We start from the raw sequence: 20148 nt of genomic DNA on the forward strand, positions 1-20148 counted from the left end.
CATCTCTTCCTTAGTTCCCCCGTGTGCCAGGGGTGATATTCCTGCTCCCGTCCATCATCTTTGACATTTGAGGATGAACATGCTAACGAACGTGCAGCCAGTAAACCCAACTCTGATCATTCAATTCATTCATTCTTGTTCCACCCTTTCGGGACGAATGCGCCTCCTTGCAAGTCAAGGAGACGAGCGAATAAAACATTGCATGAATTGCCAACTAAATATCCATGCCATGGGTGTACAGGATAAAGGTCTGGGGATAAAATTGGCCCTGATGTTTGCCGGCGTTGCTTTTTCGCAATCTTGACGAGTTGGTTCAAAAAGTATAGGTGGCGTGCAGGGCGATATTTTCAACAAAACACAATCTGACAACCCAGAGTATTCACGAACCGTGTAGTTACTACAATGCAAACATATATGTGTTTAGGTGTGGGTTAAGTGCAGACTTAACGGGGATCGGGGGAATAGGTTAAAAAGGGCCCTCCACTTCATAGATACGTGCATATTCTGATAAATATACATTTTATCCACTGTTAGGCTGACTGCAGAAACATCTTTAAAAACAACCCTACATGTTTACCTTGAGCCAGGTGTGACAGATGATGAAAGCCTTTAGTCTGGAAGTTTCATGGAGGACCAGGTGGACACATTTTTTCAAGGATCCTGCTGTGATGAATGTAAGAAATTGTCACATTTTATATTATTTTTGCAATGATGTTATTAAAACCTGGGTTAAGATGCATACAGATAGCATGTCTGCTAGAAGGTATCATGAAAGTGAGGTATTCATTGATTTGCAGGTGAAGTGTTCTAATAGATCTTGAGAAGCATTTACTTGTTTGCAGATAGCTAGCTAATGGAATATTTTTTAGATTTGAAGGACTCTTGGGGTGCCCCTTATGAGGGGCATTGTGTTTGGTCCTGGTTAAACAAGTCAAGGGATAGCTTGTAAGAAGGGACAAAATAATGCCTTATGCCTTGGATACAGATGGTGCCATTAATGGGAAGAGCCAGGTCTGCACGAAGTGTCTGTTGGTCCTAGAACTGTAACCTGAACAGAGGTGTTTCAGTTTGGTCCTGAAAGGTTCTCCAAACATTCTGCACTGAGAAAAGCAAGTGAAACTCTTATTGTTAACTTTATTCATGAGTAGCATTTAATATAAATCTGTTTGCTTAATTAGAATATAGTGGGAGGTTTAGGAAGTAAGTTAAGGTTTCTTCTTTTACATAACTGTAAAACTATTTCTTTGTTGCTAATGTGGTAAATTCTGGCATTCATTCAGATAAAGTTTTTTTAAAAATAAAATATACTTATTGGTCATAGTTAGGTTCTTGTTTGGGATCCTAATATCAACAGGAAAGTGGGCAGCTTCAGTTCCCAAAAAATTCCTCAGCCAATTTGCCCTCTGTCCCATAAAATCAAGGCGAGTGGCAAAACAAGATGAGTACTCTTCACATTATCTCAATTGAACTGGTCATCAAATGAGTAATTTTCGACATGAATGGGAATTTGAGCACAAAGCAAGGTTTTTGGTTTTTGCAGACAAATACCTGGAATAGGTGGTAAAATTCTCCCACTAAAAATCATCGGCCAAGTCCATGTAAAAAAAAAATTGACTGAGCTCACAGCCTTGTGAATGCACGCTGACAGGACCATGGATGGGCAAAACAATAATAATTAAAACAAAGGATCGTAAATATTAGGATAAAAACAGAAATCATTGAAAAATCTCAGCACATCAGGCAACATCTGTGGAGGAAGAAGCAGAATTAATCTTTGAGGTCAATGATGTTTCATTGGACTTATTCACAACAACAGTGAATATTGAATGTTTTTATTTGGCAAATATTAAATACAGTGAAATAATATCAATATTACCTCACATTGGAATTATTGCTACAATCTGTCTTATCTTCAATATTTTACTGTGCTCATATTGCATGGGAATGAACTGTATAGTTCAAGTGCTGTTCACATTTGTGGTTCAAAAAATGGAATGAAAGACCTATTTCTTCACTACGGATGGCTTCTCGGATTTTTTCTGCTGCACTGACTATTATTTGAATAGCCAGAATATTCTGTAATTCCATTTGAAGCATCTTAAATTAACACAACAGTTTTACCTTCTCACAGTGTTTAGTAAACTGATACCACAGCTTTGTGTAAATGTTCTATAAAAGTAGGCTTTCAGGAGCTTCCATTGGATACACCCTCAGTACAGAAAGAGCAAAAGACAATTACATAATTTGCACACAGTGTCAGCATCAACAATCCGCAGGTAAGGTAATGCAGAGAAAATCTTGCATTACTCAACTGCCGACAACATGTCTCAAAAGGATATCTTCATCTGCAGCAATGCTGGATTTCCATAGATTCTCTGAGAGATTGCTAATTTGTAGAAAATTGGAGGTAGTCATTTTTTTGTGCGTGGGCTGTGTCCTCTGGGAACCAAATTAAGACACCTCCCAAACTGATCCCAACAGTTCTGAGCTGGGTTTGAACTCGGGTTCTTCAGAGGAAATAGTCATTGCATCACTTAATCCTCTCGAGAAATGAAAGCCAACATCCCTGTGCTGTCCATTTACCATGGATGTAAACTGAAGCTTCCCCAAGCTCATAGGGAATTCCTTAAGGCCCCACCACATGTGGAGAGTTATTCAACGCCAGGGCTTTCCTTGGCTGCTGAGAAAGTTTGCCCACCATGCATTCTTATCCCTAGATTCTTCTGTTAAATGGAAGTTTCTTGACTCCAGCCATTTTCCTTTAACATTCTTCCCGAATTTACCAGTGATCTTATGATAATCGGCCGAACACTTGGATAAAGAGTGATATCTTGTGAGTCCAGTTGTGGGACTTTTAATGCATTGTTTAGTCCCTCTCTCCAAGCAGTCAATCCAAGATTAAGGAATGCAGAATAACAAAGGGTGCAGAATTAAGGCAATCTTCTTTCTGTTCCAGATATTTAAAATTAATTATAATAAATTTTCTATTTACAGTACAAGGGCGGTACGGTAGCACGGTGGTTAGCACTGTTGCTTCACAGTACCAGGGACCCGGGTTCGATTACCGGCTTCGGTCACTGTCTGTGCGGAGCCTACACGCTCTCCCTGTGTCAGCGAGGGTTTCCACTGGGTGCTCCAGTTTCCTCCCACAGTCCAAAGCTGTGCAGCTTACGTGGATTGGCCGTGATAAGTTGCCCCTTGGTGTCCAAAGGTTAGGTGGGGTTACTGGGTTATGGAGATAGGGTGGAGACGTGGGATTAAATTGGATACTCTTTCGAAGGGCTGGTACAGACTTGATGGGCCGAATAGTCTCCTACACTGTAAATTCTACGATTTAAAATAAAAAGTAGCGTTATCTTCAGTATTTAAAGGCGCAATGATCAAATATGGACCATGACTATTGCATTTTGTATGATGAACTATATTTTAATAAATACACTCGATACATTTTTTGACCACTAAGTCCCCACATGTTAACATTGTCTTATGATTTGCTTTAAAAAGCATATTTATAACTGTCCATTCCTCAAATACAACTTATAGGTTGTTGCAAAGTTCTTTCAAGTAGATAATCTTCTTGGACTGGGAGGATTAATTTGTGATACTGTTTATAATATTTAATGTTCAGCAGCAAGTTTGGTATTTAGTTCTGCTTTGTGTTTTTTTTCTTCAAAGTACTGTCATAACATCAGCAAATATAATTCACAAAGAATCACAAAACGACAAAACTCCAGCTGCCATTCATAGTTGAAGCCATTGTTCAGCATGGAGCAACAGATGGGGATGATTGGGGTGGCATGGTGGCACAGTGGTTAGCACTGCTGCCTCTCAGCTCCAGGAACTTGGGTTCAATTCTGGCCTCAGGTGATTGTCTGTGTGAAGTTTGCACATTTTCCCCGTGCCTGCGTGTGTTTCTCCCGGGTACTCTGGTTTCCTCCCACAGTCCAAAGATGTGCAGGTTAGGTAGATTGGCCTTGCTAAATTGCCCGTTAGTGTCCAAAAGGTTAGGTAAAGTTACTGGGTTACGGGGATAGACTGGAGGCGTGGGCTTTAATAGGAAGCACTTTCCACGGGCCGTTGCAGACTCAATGGGCTGAATGGCCTCCTGCTGCACAATAGGGATTCTATGATTGCTGAGCGATAGGCCTTTGGATGTCTTGTATCTGACATACAAAAGAACAAGGAACAAAGAAAAGTACAGCACAGGAAAATGAAAATCGCTTATTGTCACGAGTAGGCTTCAATGAAGTTACTGTGAAAAGCCCCTAGTCGCCACATTCCGGCGCCTGTCCGGGGAGGCTGGTACGGGAATCGAACCGTGCTGCTGGCCTGCTTGGTCTGCTTTATAAGCCAGCGATTTAGCCTTGTGAGCTAAACCAGCCCCTCGGCCCTCGGAACAGGCCCTTCGGCCCTCCAAGCCCGTGCCGACCATGCTACCCGTCTAAACTAAAATCTTCGACACTTCCTGGGTCTGTATCCCTCTATTCCCATCCTATTCATGTATTTGTCAAGATGCCCCTTAAATGTCACTATCATCCCTGCTTCCACCACCTCCTCCGGCAGCGAGTTCCAGGCACCCACTACCCTCTGTGTAAAAAAACTTGCCTCGTACATCTCCTCTAAACCTTGCCCCTCGCACCTTAAACCTATGCCCTCTAGTAATTGACCCCTCTACCCTGTGGAAAAGCCTCTGACTATCCACTCTGTCTATGCCCCTCATAATTTTGTAGACCTCTATCAGGTCATCCCTCAACCTCCGTCGTTCCAGTGAGAACAAACCGAGTTTATTCAACCGCTCCTCATAGCTAATGCCCTCCATACCAGGCAACATCCTGGTAAATCTCTTCTGCACACTCACTAAAGCCTCCACATCCTTCTGGTAGTGTGGCAACCAGAATTGAACACTATACTCCAAGTGTGGCCTAACTAAGGTTCTGTACAGCTGCAACACGACTTGCCAATTCTTATACTCAGTGCCCTGGCCAATGAAGGCAAGCATGTCGTATGCCTTTCTTGGAAAAAGTCTTCCAGAGTGTTCCAGAAGAGTGCACCAGGTCAATGCATTGTTTCGCCCATGGAGATTATATGAATTCCTAGAGAGAATTAGCTACACAGTGAGTTTCTGACCCTCAGTCTAGCTTAAGGATGGCAATAAGGCTGTAAATCTCCTCCATAAAGAAAGTCTGGAAATTATTGTGGGTGATTTACACACAATTCCTTCAAGACAGTCAGACAATTGCATTGTTTAAGGTCTAGATGTGAGGGAAATGGTGGAATTTAATATTCCCAATGTGGCTCCTGCTCACCCAATGGGAAAATTGTGTTTCTTCTGTGGGAGAGACCGTGCCTAGTTATCTCTCTATGCTTAAATGGGCACCCCCATGATTTAAGACACTGAAAAGTGCTGGCCAATCAAATGCTGGCAGCTCGCTGTTGCTGACAGCACCTCTGGGAGTGGTGACCACTGTTGATAATGCTTCAGGGATTTCATCAGGGATTGTGGCTGGATCCTTGAACTCAGGTGAGTGAGGGCAGAATTGGAGTTATGGGGAGGGTGTCTTAGGGGGTGGCATTCAGCCCCCCCTCCCCCCCCCCCCCCCCCCCCCCCCCAGGGCATGCCTCCCACCCTCCTCCTCGTGATGCCAGGTTCCTTGATCACAAAAGAGTGTCTGACAACTAAGAACCCCATTCACACCCCCAGATGGGCCACTGGCAAAACCGAGAGACATTGCTGGGGTTTTGGGTGCAAGGGGAAACAAAACACATCCAATTTAACCCCTGAACCACCACTAAATCTCTTGGACTCAGGGCTCACTGTTGTCAATTAGCTCATTAGTGAAGCTAAAAGACATTGCAACCCAAGTGATAGGGTTTCCTGCATTGGCCCTTTCCCACCCCTGACCTACTCGCGGGAGACTTTCTCACCGCAGAGAGACTGACGTGCAGCTTTGCGCATGATTTAATGGGCTTAGCTGCCACGTTTTCCACAGTGAAAGGTTGGATTCATTTCTGCCCTTAATTCAGGAGTTTATAGCAGAGAATAAGATACTTCATCCATTGGTCCTGTACAAGTGGAACTCTATAACTTTCTTTTTACTTTAAATACTCAATATTTAAATCTTTAAATATTTCAGATATTTAAAACAAAGATAAATCTAATGCGTTCACACCCTACACAAATGTGGCAATATATAGCTACGCAGTCGTACAATATACTGTTCTTTATTCACACAATGTAGGCCATATCCAACAAAAACTTTCACCTCTTGAATTTGATTGGTACAATTATCATCAACATGCCACACTTCTATGAACTCTATCTCCCTCGAATTACGACAGTCCCGATGGTGCAATTTTCCAGAATTCTTTTTCAGCCGAAGAACCAATAACACCCCAATTCACAATTTGGCCACGTCCGGGAAAACACCCAGCTCTTAAACACTCAGAGCTATTCACACAACTTTCCAGGTCTTAGACTTTTTTAACCTATTTGCGCAGTACCTCGAGGTTCCTATTTCCTTTCCTACTAAATAGAAAAACTGGCCTCCTGACGATAATTTGCTCCTTCCCCTCACAGGAATTTACTGTATTCTTTGTTCTGTCTGCTGTCTCTTTGTGTCTGCATCTGTGATTCACCCTGCAGCTTCTCTGCTTGTAGCTCTCTTTTGTGTCTTACACATACTTCTTTCTTAACTTTCTGTTAGTACTGCTTCCAGGTCAAAGGTTACTCCAATGCTAATTGGCATCACCTTTAATAATCTATACTGTTCATCCTTGTACTCTCTGAAAGAGTTGGTTTTACATTCCAAACGTACTCTGAGTAAAGAAGTTTATTCTCAATTATGTATTTGATTTCTTGATGGCTATGTTGTATTGAAAAAGAATCTTGAGGCAGGGTTTGGTGTCCCTGCCTCTTGAGTGAGAGGCTTCAGGTTGAAGTCCCACTCCAGGACTTGGTGACCAAGGATGGTGCATTAATCACATGTCCAAACAGGTTAAGTGTCACCTTGTGTAAATCCTTCCAAAATATTCCAGTAATGAATGAAATGAATGAAAATCGCTTATTGTCACAAGTAGGCTTCAAAAGGTTACTGTGAAAAGCCCTTAGTCGCCACATTCCGGCACCTGTTCGGGGAGGCTGGTACGGGAATTGAACAGTGCTGCTGGCCTGCCTTGGTCTGCTTTCAAAGCCAGCGATTTAGCCCTGTTCTAAACCAGCCCCTAGTAGCATGCGGTAATAGTGGGAGAGATTCCTGGTCAGCCATGTGGTGCAAACAAATTGGTGCTTTATCATCATAACTACAACATGTAAAAATGTATGCTGCCACGGCAGCTTAGATTCCTTGGCGGGGACGGGGGAAGCTGTTTGGCTCAGTTGGTTGTACGCCCTTAGTGAGAGATTTCAATTAAGTTGTAGCTATGGATCTTAAGGTGTGGGATAAAGAAAAGAATATTTTAATTTTACACTTTGTATATTTGGTAACTAGGTTTAGTCAGTCGATGATTATATAGAGCAAAGGAAAGGAAATAATTGTGGAACAGATAATGGAAAAATGGACAGGAACCAGACTGAGGCCACCTACAAAGTTTCTCACTGATAATGGCAGGGGGGGGGGGGGGTGGGGGGGTGGGTGGGGGGGGGGGGGGGAATTTGCAAATGATGGATCTTGGGATATATATGAGTCCATTTAGTAACGGGGAGTGCAAGAGAAACCAGGCTGTAATATATGAAATGCTTCCTAAAAGTCTGGCAGATAGGCCAACTTGTAAATTAACTTCGACTTTAGCATGGGCCGTCCACACAAATAATTCACTGCAGATGGTCGGGGGCTACAGTCCATATCAGTTGTTTTTTGGAAGAAACCCCCAATTTCTTCAGTCATGAATGATCATCCTCCAGTTTGGGAGGGGACTACGATTAGCTCTACCTTTTCTGAACAGTTAAATGCACTGCATGCAGGCAGGGGAGTATTTCTTAAACAAAAACCTCAGAAAGAATTCAGAGTATTGAGGGTTAAATGTACTGCCATTGGAAACTATTTTCAAACAGGGAGACATGGTGTACGATAAAAGAGATGGATTTAACAAGTTATTCAGGAAAGGTTATAGGTACAGATGGTAAAACAATCATTTTGCAACATGGAAACCAGACTGCAGGTACACTCGTCAAGATTATGGGTACTGATTATAAGTTTGCAGATTCAAAAGGGGTTATTGAAAGTGCTGAGGAACCAGGTACTTCTCATACACCTTTCTTACAGGATTATGCGGACCAGATCATGGAAATTGACAGGGTGCCTGAAGAGGGACATCGTCATTCTGATGAACCGGATGAGGCTATTTGTCCCAAAGACAATTGCCAAAAGTTGGCACTAAAGTGACTTACTTGCCAGAAAGGACCAGTCAGTAGAAGAATGCAACTACCATTGGTAGAGCAGGGAAGGCCACCGGAAAATATAAAAACTTGTTGAATGTACAAGATAAAAGGGAGGAGGTTAGACCCATGAATTTGGAACATGAAGCACAAAAATGGAGAGCACAAAAACATTGTGTCAGTTTGGACAGTAGATGTGGCAGCGAACATGCCTACAGGAAGAGATTAAGAACCGTTGAAAGAACATCTCATAATTGGAGGGGCAGATCAAGCAGTAGCGTCCAGAACAATATAAGGCAAGATAGAGGTTGTAACTTAACAAGGCCAATAAATATAGTACAGAGCAGGAATGCGACAAGGAGCAGAAGCCCATATGATTGAGAGATCTTAGTAACTTCTAACAAGTTAGATGATAAATAAATAAAAGATGCAAAACAGCAAGAATTGCAAAGTTAGAAAGAATGTGGGGTGTGCAGGGAGGTCCGAGAAAGGGATAACGAAATCTACCTCATTGTTGGATATGCACAGAAAAGATGCAGGCTAGCTGTTGGCATGATATTTTGAAGAAAACCTGGGTGACCAAGATGTAAGGATAGATTACCTAAGGCATGAAAAGTTATCTTGAAGATCTTGTTGGCTCTGTTAGCCACAAATGTTTGGGAGTACAAGTCAATAGATATTAAAGCTGCTTTCTTACGGGGACATTAGCTTCAAGGATAATTTTTTCTCCGTCCTCCGAAAGAGGCGCAAAACAGTAAGGGTACTCTGGCAGTTAAATAAATGTGTACACGTGTTGAATGACACCTCCAGAGTTTAGTATTTCTCAGTGAGGTTTATTTTGTTAAAGTTGGGCTGTCTTCAGTTGAAAGCAGACCATGCAATGTTTTATTGGCATCATGGAGGGAAACTTTGGGACATCTTCATGATGCATGTAGATGATTATTTTATGGGGTGGCAGGGGAACCTTAAAAGATACGAAGAGTGGTTAAAAAATACATTGGCAGTGGAAACACCTTCCCTGGTGGAGGCAGTAGCTATGGCATTTTTTTATATCCAGAGTCCTGCCTGAAATTTTGAATGGAACAAGATATTCGGGAACAGTACCTCTCGAGTGTCACATAGACAATAAGTCCCTTTGGGAGAATTTCCACTGGACAAAAAGCATCAATGAAAAGAGACTCTGAATTGACAGATGCTAGCGAACAGGGAGATTGACAAGATCAAGTCAATTTCTGATGAAAAAGGGCTAGCTCAAAGACGTTATTAGAAATTGTTAAAGAGGGGCATCATTTCCGACAAGGAAGAGAATGTGAGGGTGGATTTTTTTAAATTTGAAAAGTGGTAATTGGGTACATTTATTGTAGAAATGAAAGTACATACGTTTGTGTTATGAAAGTTTACAAACTTCAAGGTTTTTTTTCTTAAACAGGAAGTATCTGTTAGGAAAGAGTTAATGTTCCCCAGTGCTTAAATTAGAATTAGAACTTTAACTGTTTAATATACCACACTTGAAATGAAATGAAATGAAAATCACTTATTGTCACAGGTAGGCTTCAAATGAAGTTACTGTGAAAAGCCCCTAGTCGCCACATTCCGGCACTTGTTCAGCGAGGCTGGTACAGGAATTAAACCGTGCTGCTGGCCTGCCTTGGTCTGCTTTAAAAGCCAGCGATTTAGCCCTGTGCTAAACAAGCCCCTATTACTTATTGTATATATATATAACTTATTTTTTGATAGACTACACACACGCACACACACACATATACAATATATAATATATACATATAGGATGTAGGTTGCTTTGTGAAGTTGGAGGAGAACTGATTGTGGAACATAGTAAAATTGGAGATGAAGAAGTCAAGACTTACTCCCTAGTTCGTATAATAGCGATACCATTGGAACGTAACAGTGACCATGGTGCTGTGGGTCGGACCTGTCCGAGGGCAAAGAACTTAAGAAGATGAAACAAACATGATACTGATGACCAATAATTTTGCTCTTATCCAAAAGTGGCTACTTTATATAATGTTAAAGATGCCTATCAGATTATCCCTCAGGCATACCCTTTCAAGAGAAAAGCGACACTGCTTCTTCATCCTTTCCTGATTGGAATGAACTCACATTGTAGGTAACATTGTTGTAAATTTTTTTTGCACCCTCTCCAGTGACTCTTTTAATGAAATGGCAACCAAAATTGTGCACAGGACTTGGAAGTGTGATCAAACTAAAGTTCAATACAAGCTTTACATAACTGTTTTACTTTTCACCTCTTTCTCTCCTAAAGTAAACGGTAGCACTTGGGTTGCTATTTTTATGGCCCTATCAACCCACATCACTACTTTTTAGTGATTTATTTATTTCATAGAATCATAGAATTTACAGTGCAGAAGGAGGCTATTCCTCCCATCGAGTCTGCACCAGCCATTGGAATGAGCACCCCACCTAAGGCCACACCTCCACCCCATCCCCGCAACCCAGCAACCCCACCCAACCCTTTTGGACACTAAGGGCAATTTAGCGTGGCTAATCCACCTAATCTGCACATTTTTGGACTGTGGGAGGAAACCGGAGCACTTGGAGGAAACCCATGCAGACACGGGGAGAACGTGCAGACTCCACATAGTGACCCAAGCTGGGAATCGAACCTGGGACCCTGGAGCAGTGAAGCACCAGTGCTGACTACTATGCTACCGTGCCACCAACTCCCTGAAACCTTTGGTCCTCTACCACATCTAAACTCTTATGTTTTTATTTGTTTATGGATGTGGGCAAGACCAGCATTTGTTGTCTACTCCTAGTTGCCCTTGCAAAGGCATTGCCTTTCTGAATGGCTGCAGTCCATACCCCTTTCAAATCTACTCTCAGCCTTCTCAACTCCAAGGTGAATGACCACAGTTTCTCCAATCTATCTACGTAACTGAAGTTTCTCACTAATCTTTTCCACACCCTCTCTAATGCCTTCATGCCATTCCAGAAACGTGCTGCCCAGATTTGGACGTAACACTCCAGCTGAAGCGAAGCCAGTGTTTTAAACAGGTTCATCAAACTGGGCTAGATGTTACGTTCATAAATGGGTGCCCCCCCCCCGCTCCCGCCCCCCGGTTGGCAAAACCATTTGATGATGTTGGGTCAGAAACCAGATGTCATCACACCAGTCTCCAATAATGCAGAAGGCACTTGCATTCTCAAACCAGTAGCCCGTCCATTTTTTTTTGAATAATTGATTAACAAGCTATTAAGCTTGTTAACAACTCAATTATCTACAATTTTTCAGGCATCGGGTGTAGAAAGGTTTGGGTGACTTTTGTGCAGCCCAAAACAAGGTTGCACAAGGGTGGCAGGAAAGACCTGGATGAATGAGCCATTGGATTTGATTTTTAATGGCATTGGTTAAATGAATAATAAAGACTGACTCTGAGAGCAGTGAGCCTTTACAATTTTAGCCCTGATCATGGAATTACCCTTCTGTCACATGTTGTCCTGGTTCTCAGAACCCACAAGTTATATATTAACACCAAGCTGCGATTCATATTCAATTCTAAATGTAGCCGCAACAAAAATTCAAAAGCTATTTTTCATATTAACTTAAAGTCACAAGAGCTGACTATTGTAGCATGTAAAAACAGGCACGGGAAACTGGGCCTGACAACTAAAAGGCTGGAAGGGTGAGGGGAAAGATTTAGTGATTGGGAAGCAAGTTTCCTCTGCAGCTCTAATTGGTCACTAAATTGGCTGACCGCCCTTTATTGGACGTCCAGAGTATGTTGAGGTCGGAAGCAAGGGGACCACTCAGTGTCCATTCGGTAGCCCTTACCCTGACAAGAAACATCAGATGCAGCTTGATTTTGTCCTTGTGCCCTTAGTTATAAAGCCTGTCTGTTTTATTTTACAACTCCTGTGCTGCCACCTTCAACGATTTGTGCACATTTACACTCAGCTCCTGTCTCCCCATGAGAACTGTAACCTTTATTTCATATTTTATCTCCCTGATCCTCTAACCAAAGTTTTTTATTAAATATTTCTTTATTCTCCTCCTTTTGCACATTTTCTCCCAGATTTACACCTACCAACAATAAACAATAATCAGTACCAAATATGTCAATCCCCATATCAATAACAACGATCCCATCCTCCCACCAAACCCCAAACATTCACTCACATGTTCCCATAAACAAATGACAAAAAGGAATCACCCATAGCCACCGTTAACACCCCCCCCCCCCCCCCCCCAACTAATGTTCGATGTTATCCAGTTCTTGAAAGTGCATAATGAATAATGCCCATGAATTGTAGAACCCCTCCATCCTTCCCCTCAGTTCAAACTTAACCGTCTCAAGAGTCAAGAATTCCAACAGGTCCCACCGCCACGCCAGGACACAGGGTGGAGAGGTTGCTCTCCAACCCATCAGGATCCACCTTCGGGCGATCAACGAGGCGAAGGATACAACATCTGCCTCTGCACCCGTTTCCAACCCTGGCTTGTCCGACACCCCGAATATGGCCTCCCGTGGGCCAGGGTCCAGTTTCACGTGCACCACTTTAGAAATTACCTTAAAAACCTCCTTCCAGTAATCCTCTAGCTTTGGGCAGGACCAAAACATATGAAAGTGATTAGCAGGCCCACATCCCTGCAACGCTCACACCCATCTTCTACTCCTTCAAAGAATCGGCTCATCCCCGCCCTCGTGAGGTGCGCTCTGTATACCACCTTCAGCTGTATCCTCCCCAAACTTGCGCACGAGGTGGAGGCATTCACTCTCCGGAGCACCTCACACCAGAACCGCTCCTCCATATCCTCTCCCAACTCTTCAGCCCAATTTGCTTTGATCCCTTCCAGTTGTGCCTTCTCCTCTTCCAAAATAGCTACGTAAACCGCTGACACTACCCCCTTCTCCAGTCCCCCTGTCGTCAGCACCACCTCCAGCAATGTGGAGGCCGGCTCCACCGGGAAGCCCTGTATCTCCTTTCTGGCAAAATCTCGAACCTGCATGTATCTAAACATTTTCCCCTGTTCCAGCCCATACTTTGCTTCCAACTCCTTCAGTCCTGCAAACTGACCCCTAAGAAACAAATCTTTTAGTGTCTTAATCCCCTTCTCCTCCCATTGTAACCAAAGTTAATCACTTCATACTTCTCTGCATCAAATTTCATTTCCCACCTGTCCATGCATTCTACCAACTTCTATCCTTTTGAAATTGAACACTTCCTCAAAATTCATAATACTTAGAAGTTTTGTGTCGCCTACAAATTTTAATTTATTTAATTTGTTAATGGGATGTAGGCATTGCTGGCTGGACCAGCATTTATTTCCCATCCTAATTGGTTTTAAGAAGGTGATGGTGAGCCGCCTTCATGAGCCTCTGCAATCCATGTATTGTAGGAACACCCACAGTGCTGTTATGGAGCGAATTGCAGGACTTTGACCCAGCGACAGTGAAGGAACGGCGATAGTTCAAAGTCAGGATTGTGTGGCTTGGAGGGGAACTTGCTGATGGTGGTGTTCCAAAGCATTTGCTGGCCTTGTCTTCCAAAGTGGTAGAGGTTGTTGTAATGTGCCAAGGACAAGAGGAGAGTAAATTTAAACTCCCTGATTTTCTCACTCTCTACCCATTCATATAGAGAGGTTTTTTTTTTCTGACTTCTCCGTTTATAAATGGGGGCATATTTTCCCAACCCTTAAATCTGGAAATGTTGAGCGGCAGCACGGTGGCGCAGTGGGTTAGCACTGCGGCTTCATGGCGCCAAGGTCCCAAGTTCGAAGCCGGCTCGGGGTCACTGTGGAGTTTGCACATTCTCCCTATGTTTGCATGTGTTTTGCCCCCACAACCCAAAAGATGTGCAAGCTAAGTGGATTGGCCACGCTAAATTGCCCCTTAATTGGAAAAAAATGAATTGGGTACTCTAAATTTTTTTTTTTAATATTGAAATGTTCTAATCCTCTATTAATCACTGGACAGCAAACTCTAGTGAAGATGGAAATAAAAGGGGTTAGTTTATTTTTACACACACACACACACCCGTGTGTAGCCACCTAAGATGGACACTGGGCTACAAAATGGAGAACTGCTAAGGCTGCAGGGAAAAACAGTCTTAGCAAGGACAAGCAGTTTGCAGAAGACTAATTAGCATTCTGCACGTACAGAAACCAGTTTGTGGCCAGGTGCAGAGTTTCAGCCAACGGTGTAAATGGCAACAAGATCTACATTGTAATGAGGTGATCCAGATCCAGACCCCGCACAATAGAAACATTTAAGTATGAATGGATACTTTTGAGTAGACGCCCAGACAGAACGGCACCACTGTATCCAACACAAAGAACCATAGGGACAGCCCACCCATCGAGGGACGACCCTCAGATTGGGGGGTTTAGAAGATATCGATTGGGAAAGGCCCAATCGATACATGGCAGGTAAAAGGCCCGCCCCGAAGGGGCACGGACTTCTAGGAACTATAAAAGTAGACCCCGCACATGGTTCGGTCTGCTTTGGCTCCGGCTCTGACTGCTACTTTTGCTCCGGCTCCGCTTTGCTGATACATCGCATCCTGACTCCAGTTCCATCACCAGCCGTTGAGCCATCAGCCATCGAACTGTAAGTGCCAATACAACGATCGCTATGTGATCCAGACCTTGCTAGATCCTGACAACTTTAAGTACCTGAGAGTTGCAGACCAAGAACGGGACGAAGGCCTTGCTCCCTGACCTTGCCTGTTCCTGTCTAGATAAGTATTTTAGTTGTTTAGTATTAGAAGTAAGTTAGTCTCTTTAGCGTATGCATGTGTATTTATTATATTTGTCATAATAAATATCAATCGTTTGGACTTACTAATCGGTGTACAGATTTATTACTTTGAACCTGACCTTGATATACTTGTGAGGTGTCTAAATACGGCACCTGGCGACTCCTGAGCATAATTACATACACAGAGCCATAGTAGTGTTAAGCACACGGCCTTTAAACGGAGGCTGTTAATACACTCCAGTAAAACGAGCAACACGTGTGAGAGGGGTTTTGCAGCATACACCCCTTTTACACTCTGGGGGATAAGGAAAAAGGAAGACGATTCAGGACAGAACAAAAATACCGGTATGGCTTTTACCTGTCCAGAGTCCACAATCAGAAGTTAACTGGAATGTTCCTTTCGAAGGGACATTGGCTGATTGCAGAATGTTCTGTTGTCCAGAGTGAGACTCCCACGACAGAAGAAGTCACGTAGATCAAGTTCGTCAGGAGGTACGAGTTCTAAGGTTCCTGGCAGTCAACAGGTTTGAAGAGGGTCCGAGTTTTTTCTGCTGCCACCGGCTTGATGGTGGGCAGCATAGGCTGGAGTTCTGTTCACGTTGGACGTCAGACACAGTAACTGCTCGAATTCAGTTCCAACAGACAATATCACAGTGCAGCTTGGAGGAGGTCAAGTGACATACCTCCTCAATGTTGGACACAGGATAACTGGAATCTTGAGGTTTAACAGGAGTTGGGATTCCTTTCGATTTTGGAGACATGGACATCGGGTTAACTAACTGACACTCTATTTCGCTTCGATAGGTGTGATGATCGGAATACCTTGCCCCTTTAAGAGGCTTGGAACCCTGGGGGACTCCGCCTCTGGCTACGCCCCCTGGAAACAGTATTTAAGATGAGACTCCATTTTGCGAGCACACTTCTCTTGGATGCTGCCATTGTTCACTGTTTATTAAAGCCTTTGATTACTGACCTCGCTTTCACGTCGTAATTGAGTGTGCCTCAATTTAATAAACAGTACACATCAAGATGGACAGCGGTCTGAAACCAGAGAAACACAACCTGGATGGCAGGACGCCGGAAGCCTCGGAAATTTTTAAACATTGGCTCCGGTGTTTCGGGGACTATCTGGACTCCTCACCGTCTGATGTCGACAGCGCTCGCAAGCTGCGCTTACTACATGGCAGGGGGCAGCAGGGTAGCATGGTGGTTAGCATAAATGCTTCACAGCTCCAGGGTCCCAGGTTCGATTCCCGGCTGGGTCACTGTTTGTGTGGAGTCTGCACGTCCTCCCCCTGTGTGCGTGGGTTTCCTCCGGTGCTCCGGTTTCCTCCCACAGTCCAAAGATGTGCAGGTTAGGTGGATTGGCCATGCTAAATTGCCCGTAGTGTCCTAATAAAAGTAAGGTTAAGGGGGGGGTTGTTGGATTACGGATATAGGGTGGATACGTGGGTTTGAGTAGGGTGATCATGGCTCGGCACAACATTGAGGGCCGAAGGGCCTGTTCTGTGCTGTACTGTTCTATGTTCTATGTTCTATGGCCGGGTGAGCCACCGACTCTCCGCCATGATCGAAACCGCTACGACCTATGAGGCGGCGATCGAAATATTGAAGAAACGCTTCATAAAGACTACTAATGAGGTACATGCCAGACATTTGCTCTCAACCTGCAGCCAGCGTTCCGGGGAAACGCTGGACGAGTTCGTGGAAGACTCACCGCGCTCGCGAGGAACTGCGGCCATAAAGCAGTGACAGCTGAAGAACACAGGAACTTACACATCCGCGACGCCCTTGTGTCTGGCATCAGGTCATCGTACATCCGGCAGCGGCTCCTAGAAGACGGGGCGAAGGATCTCCAAGGCACGGTAACGCTCGCCTCTTCTCTCGAAACGGCCCACCGTAACCACCGTACGTACTCCGCGGACCTTACGAACCCCTCTCGATCCCCTCCAGACTCGGCCACGCTACAGGCCTGTGCCACACGACGATCCACTCACTCTGGGGCTCCCCATGCTATTTCTGTGAGCAAGGCCAGCACCCACGCCAGCGTTGTCCGGCCCGATCCGCGACCTGCAATGACTGCAGGAAGAAAGGGTACTTCGCGAAAGTCTGCCTGGCTGGGCCCAAAGGCCACAAACGAAACCCTCATCAGGCTCAGAAATCAAACTCCCGGCCTCACAGACCCCGCAGCGCAGCTGCGCTGCGGCCAGACACGCCCACTTCTGACGCGTCATCGACCTCGTGCGAGTCATGGGAGCGGCCATCTTGGCGGCAGCCATCTTCGAAACACGACACGTGCGACCGGCGGCGGCGGCCATCTTGTGACTCCGGGCGGCCATTTTGTGAGTTCGACTCTGTCGGCCCGCACCTAGGAGCGATCACACTTGATCAATCGCGGCCGAAACACTTGCGAAACTCGATGATGCGGGTGTGAATCAACGGCCACGACACTCCCTGCCTGTTCGACTCCGGGAGCACGGAGAACTTTATCCACCCAGACACGGAAGTCCACCTCTGGAGTCTCGCTTCCACCCTGGCTGACGACTCCGGGTCCAGTCCTACTCCGGAGGCATGTGAGGAGCCATAAAATGGATCCCATAGTCGAGAGGGTCCACCTGCTGCACGCAAACCCTCGTTATGCCTACGTCGAGCACCCCGATGGCAGGCAGGATACTGTATCCCTGCGAGACCTGGCACCCGCTGGCTCTCCCACCGATCCTCCCACCGACCCCCCCTTCTACCGACGCTCCCGGCCCTACACCGAACGCCGACTTCGACAGCGCCCCCTCCATAGCGCCCCCTGCTCCCCAGCCAACACCGACCACCCTAATCACTCCTGATACCCCCCTCACCAAGGCGGACAAAGCTTCAGTCAACCGTGCTCCCGGATAGACCACCATCGGAACCGTCCGCAACCACAGCGCCACCACCGGAGCGGCGAAAGTCAGCACGGACTATCAGACCACCACAAAGACTGAACTTATAATTTAAAAACACTTCATCCCCGACGGACTATGTGTTTTTTTTAAACAGGGGGTGAATGTGATGATCGGAATACCTTGCCCCTTTAAGAGGCTTGTGATGATCGGAATACATTGCCCCTTTAAGAGGCTTGGAACCCTGGGGGACTCCGCCTCTGGCTACGCCCCCTGGGAAACAGTACTTAAGATGAGACTCCATTTTGCGAGCACACTTCTCATGGAGGCTGCGATTGTTCACTGCTTATTAAAGCCTTTGATTACTGACCTAACTTTAGTGTCGTAATTGAGAGTGCCTCACCTAGTTACTCACCCTTCCCAACTGAGCTAACCCGGTTTATTAGATGGTTCCAACTTTCTGAGTCTTCCTCAAATGGACCTATGGTAGTCAGTGAGGAACCCCAAAAATGTAAGTCAAAAGTAGTTAATTTCCTACTCACAGCTAGGAAATACAGCAAATAAGTAACTGTCCAAGCCAGGACTCTCCCAAGATGCCAGTTCCCTCTCGGGCTGGCTTTTATGCCGGGATATTAATGAGCCTCACTATTGGACCTCTGCCACTCGGCAGGGAAGCTTGTATTCCACGAGCCCCGTGGGGAAATCGATTGGGTCATCCCCATGGGTCTCATGTGGGTTATAACAGGACTCATGATGCCAAGATTTCCGGCCATTTTGCAGCGATATCGGAATGCTCTCGCAAATTCCCTTGTATCAATGGTCTATTTTAAGTATGGTGAATAAACCAATTGTATCAGCTAGCGATGCCTGAATATTTTTTTCTTTGCCCCCTCTATCTCTGGGCAGCATGGTAGCACAGTGGTTAGCACTAATGCGGAGTCTGCATATTCTCCCCGTGTCTGCGTGGGTTTCCTCTGGGTGCTCCTGTTTCCTCCCACAGTCCAAAGATGTGCAGGTTAGGAGAATTGACCAAGCTAAGTTGCCTTTAGTGTCCAAAAAAACCGTTTGGTGGGGTTACAGGGTTACGGGAGGTGCGGGCTTGGGTTGGGTGCCCTTTCCAAGGGCTGGTGCAGACTCATATGATTCTAGCTCTGTGTTTTGCTCAACTGGACGTGGTGAGCTCTGCGGTGACCACACAATCAGGAAACACTCCCCTTTTATACTTTTTGCAACATTTCTATTGTTTCTCTTTCCACTGACTTTCTGACTACAGTAGGCTGCATTCCCACCTGTTATCTAGCTAAATAATTTCCCAGGATATATTGTACCTCTGGCAATGGTATTTCTTCTATTATTCCTACTACCAATTCACCACTTTACATCGTGGCACTCAACTGCTCTCACCACCAATCCCACATCTTACCACATTTTCTGCCAAGCTGTCTTCCAAAGCACATATCTTCTTATCACTCACTATTAAAGATTGACTTGCTCCTGTATCCCCTAAGATCTTAATCTCCTTGCCTACTCCACCTTGTACACCTGAGTGGCATGATGGCCCGCGCATGCACGGGTTTGACGCATATGCGTGATGACGTCATCCGCGCATGCATGGGTTGGAGCCGTCCAACCCGCGCATGCGCGGCTGACGTCATCATGCGCATCAGCCGCCGCGACGCTTGGCACGCGGGCTTAGTGACGGTCGCTAAGCCCGCGATGCCGTGCTTCACGGGGCCGTGCTGCTAGCCCCGCCCGGGGGGGGGAGAATCGGGTCCCGGGAGGGGGCGCGGAGGCTGCCGTGAAACACTCGCCGCATTTGCGGAGAATCACGCCCCGATTTTGCTTTATGAACCAATTCAAAATAATTTCAGTCATAACTTTGGCCTTTTCAAGCAACATAGATAGTGTGATTACCCTGCAGTTCTTCAATAATCCTGGACGTTACTTCCTTTTGATTATACTATTGACTATTTGTTGTCTTTTCTCCAGCAAGGGTGTGCACAATGTAAGCACGAGGGCGAAAGTTGCCTGTTATTCTGTTCGAACAAAAATCATTTTAAGTCCATTATGTGATATTTGGTCTGTGCACAGTTTTATTCCTTTATTTATAATGTGCTGTTACCTTTATGGTTATGGGAAAGGAGTGTATTTTGGTCAC

The 20148-nt window shown here is 45.1% G+C and overlaps 2 long non-coding RNA genes across 2 annotated transcripts in view; one reads left to right on the forward strand and one right to left on the reverse strand.

Annotated features, from left to right (window-relative positions):
- Positions 1-532: 532 nt before the first annotated feature.
- The window catches only part of LOC119951283, a 284359-nt gene continuing 264743 nt past the window's right edge, over positions 533-20148 (reverse strand). Inside the window, exon 3 of the long non-coding RNA XR_005457580.1 lies at positions 533-663. This is a non-coding gene — a long non-coding RNA (uncharacterized LOC119951283). The remainder of the gene's footprint in view (positions 664-20148) is intronic.
- LOC119951282 overlaps positions 546-20148 on the forward strand; it is a 42775-nt gene continuing 23172 nt past the window's right edge. Inside the window, exon 1 of the long non-coding RNA XR_005457578.1 lies at positions 546-674. This is a non-coding gene — a long non-coding RNA (uncharacterized LOC119951282). The remainder of the gene's footprint in view (positions 675-20148) is intronic.

Source organism: Scyliorhinus canicula, chromosome 17 (genome assembly GCF_902713615.1).
Source record: "Scyliorhinus canicula chromosome 17, sScyCan1.1, whole genome shotgun sequence".
Lineage (NCBI taxonomy): Eukaryota > Metazoa > Chordata > Chondrichthyes > Carcharhiniformes > Scyliorhinidae > Scyliorhinus > Scyliorhinus canicula.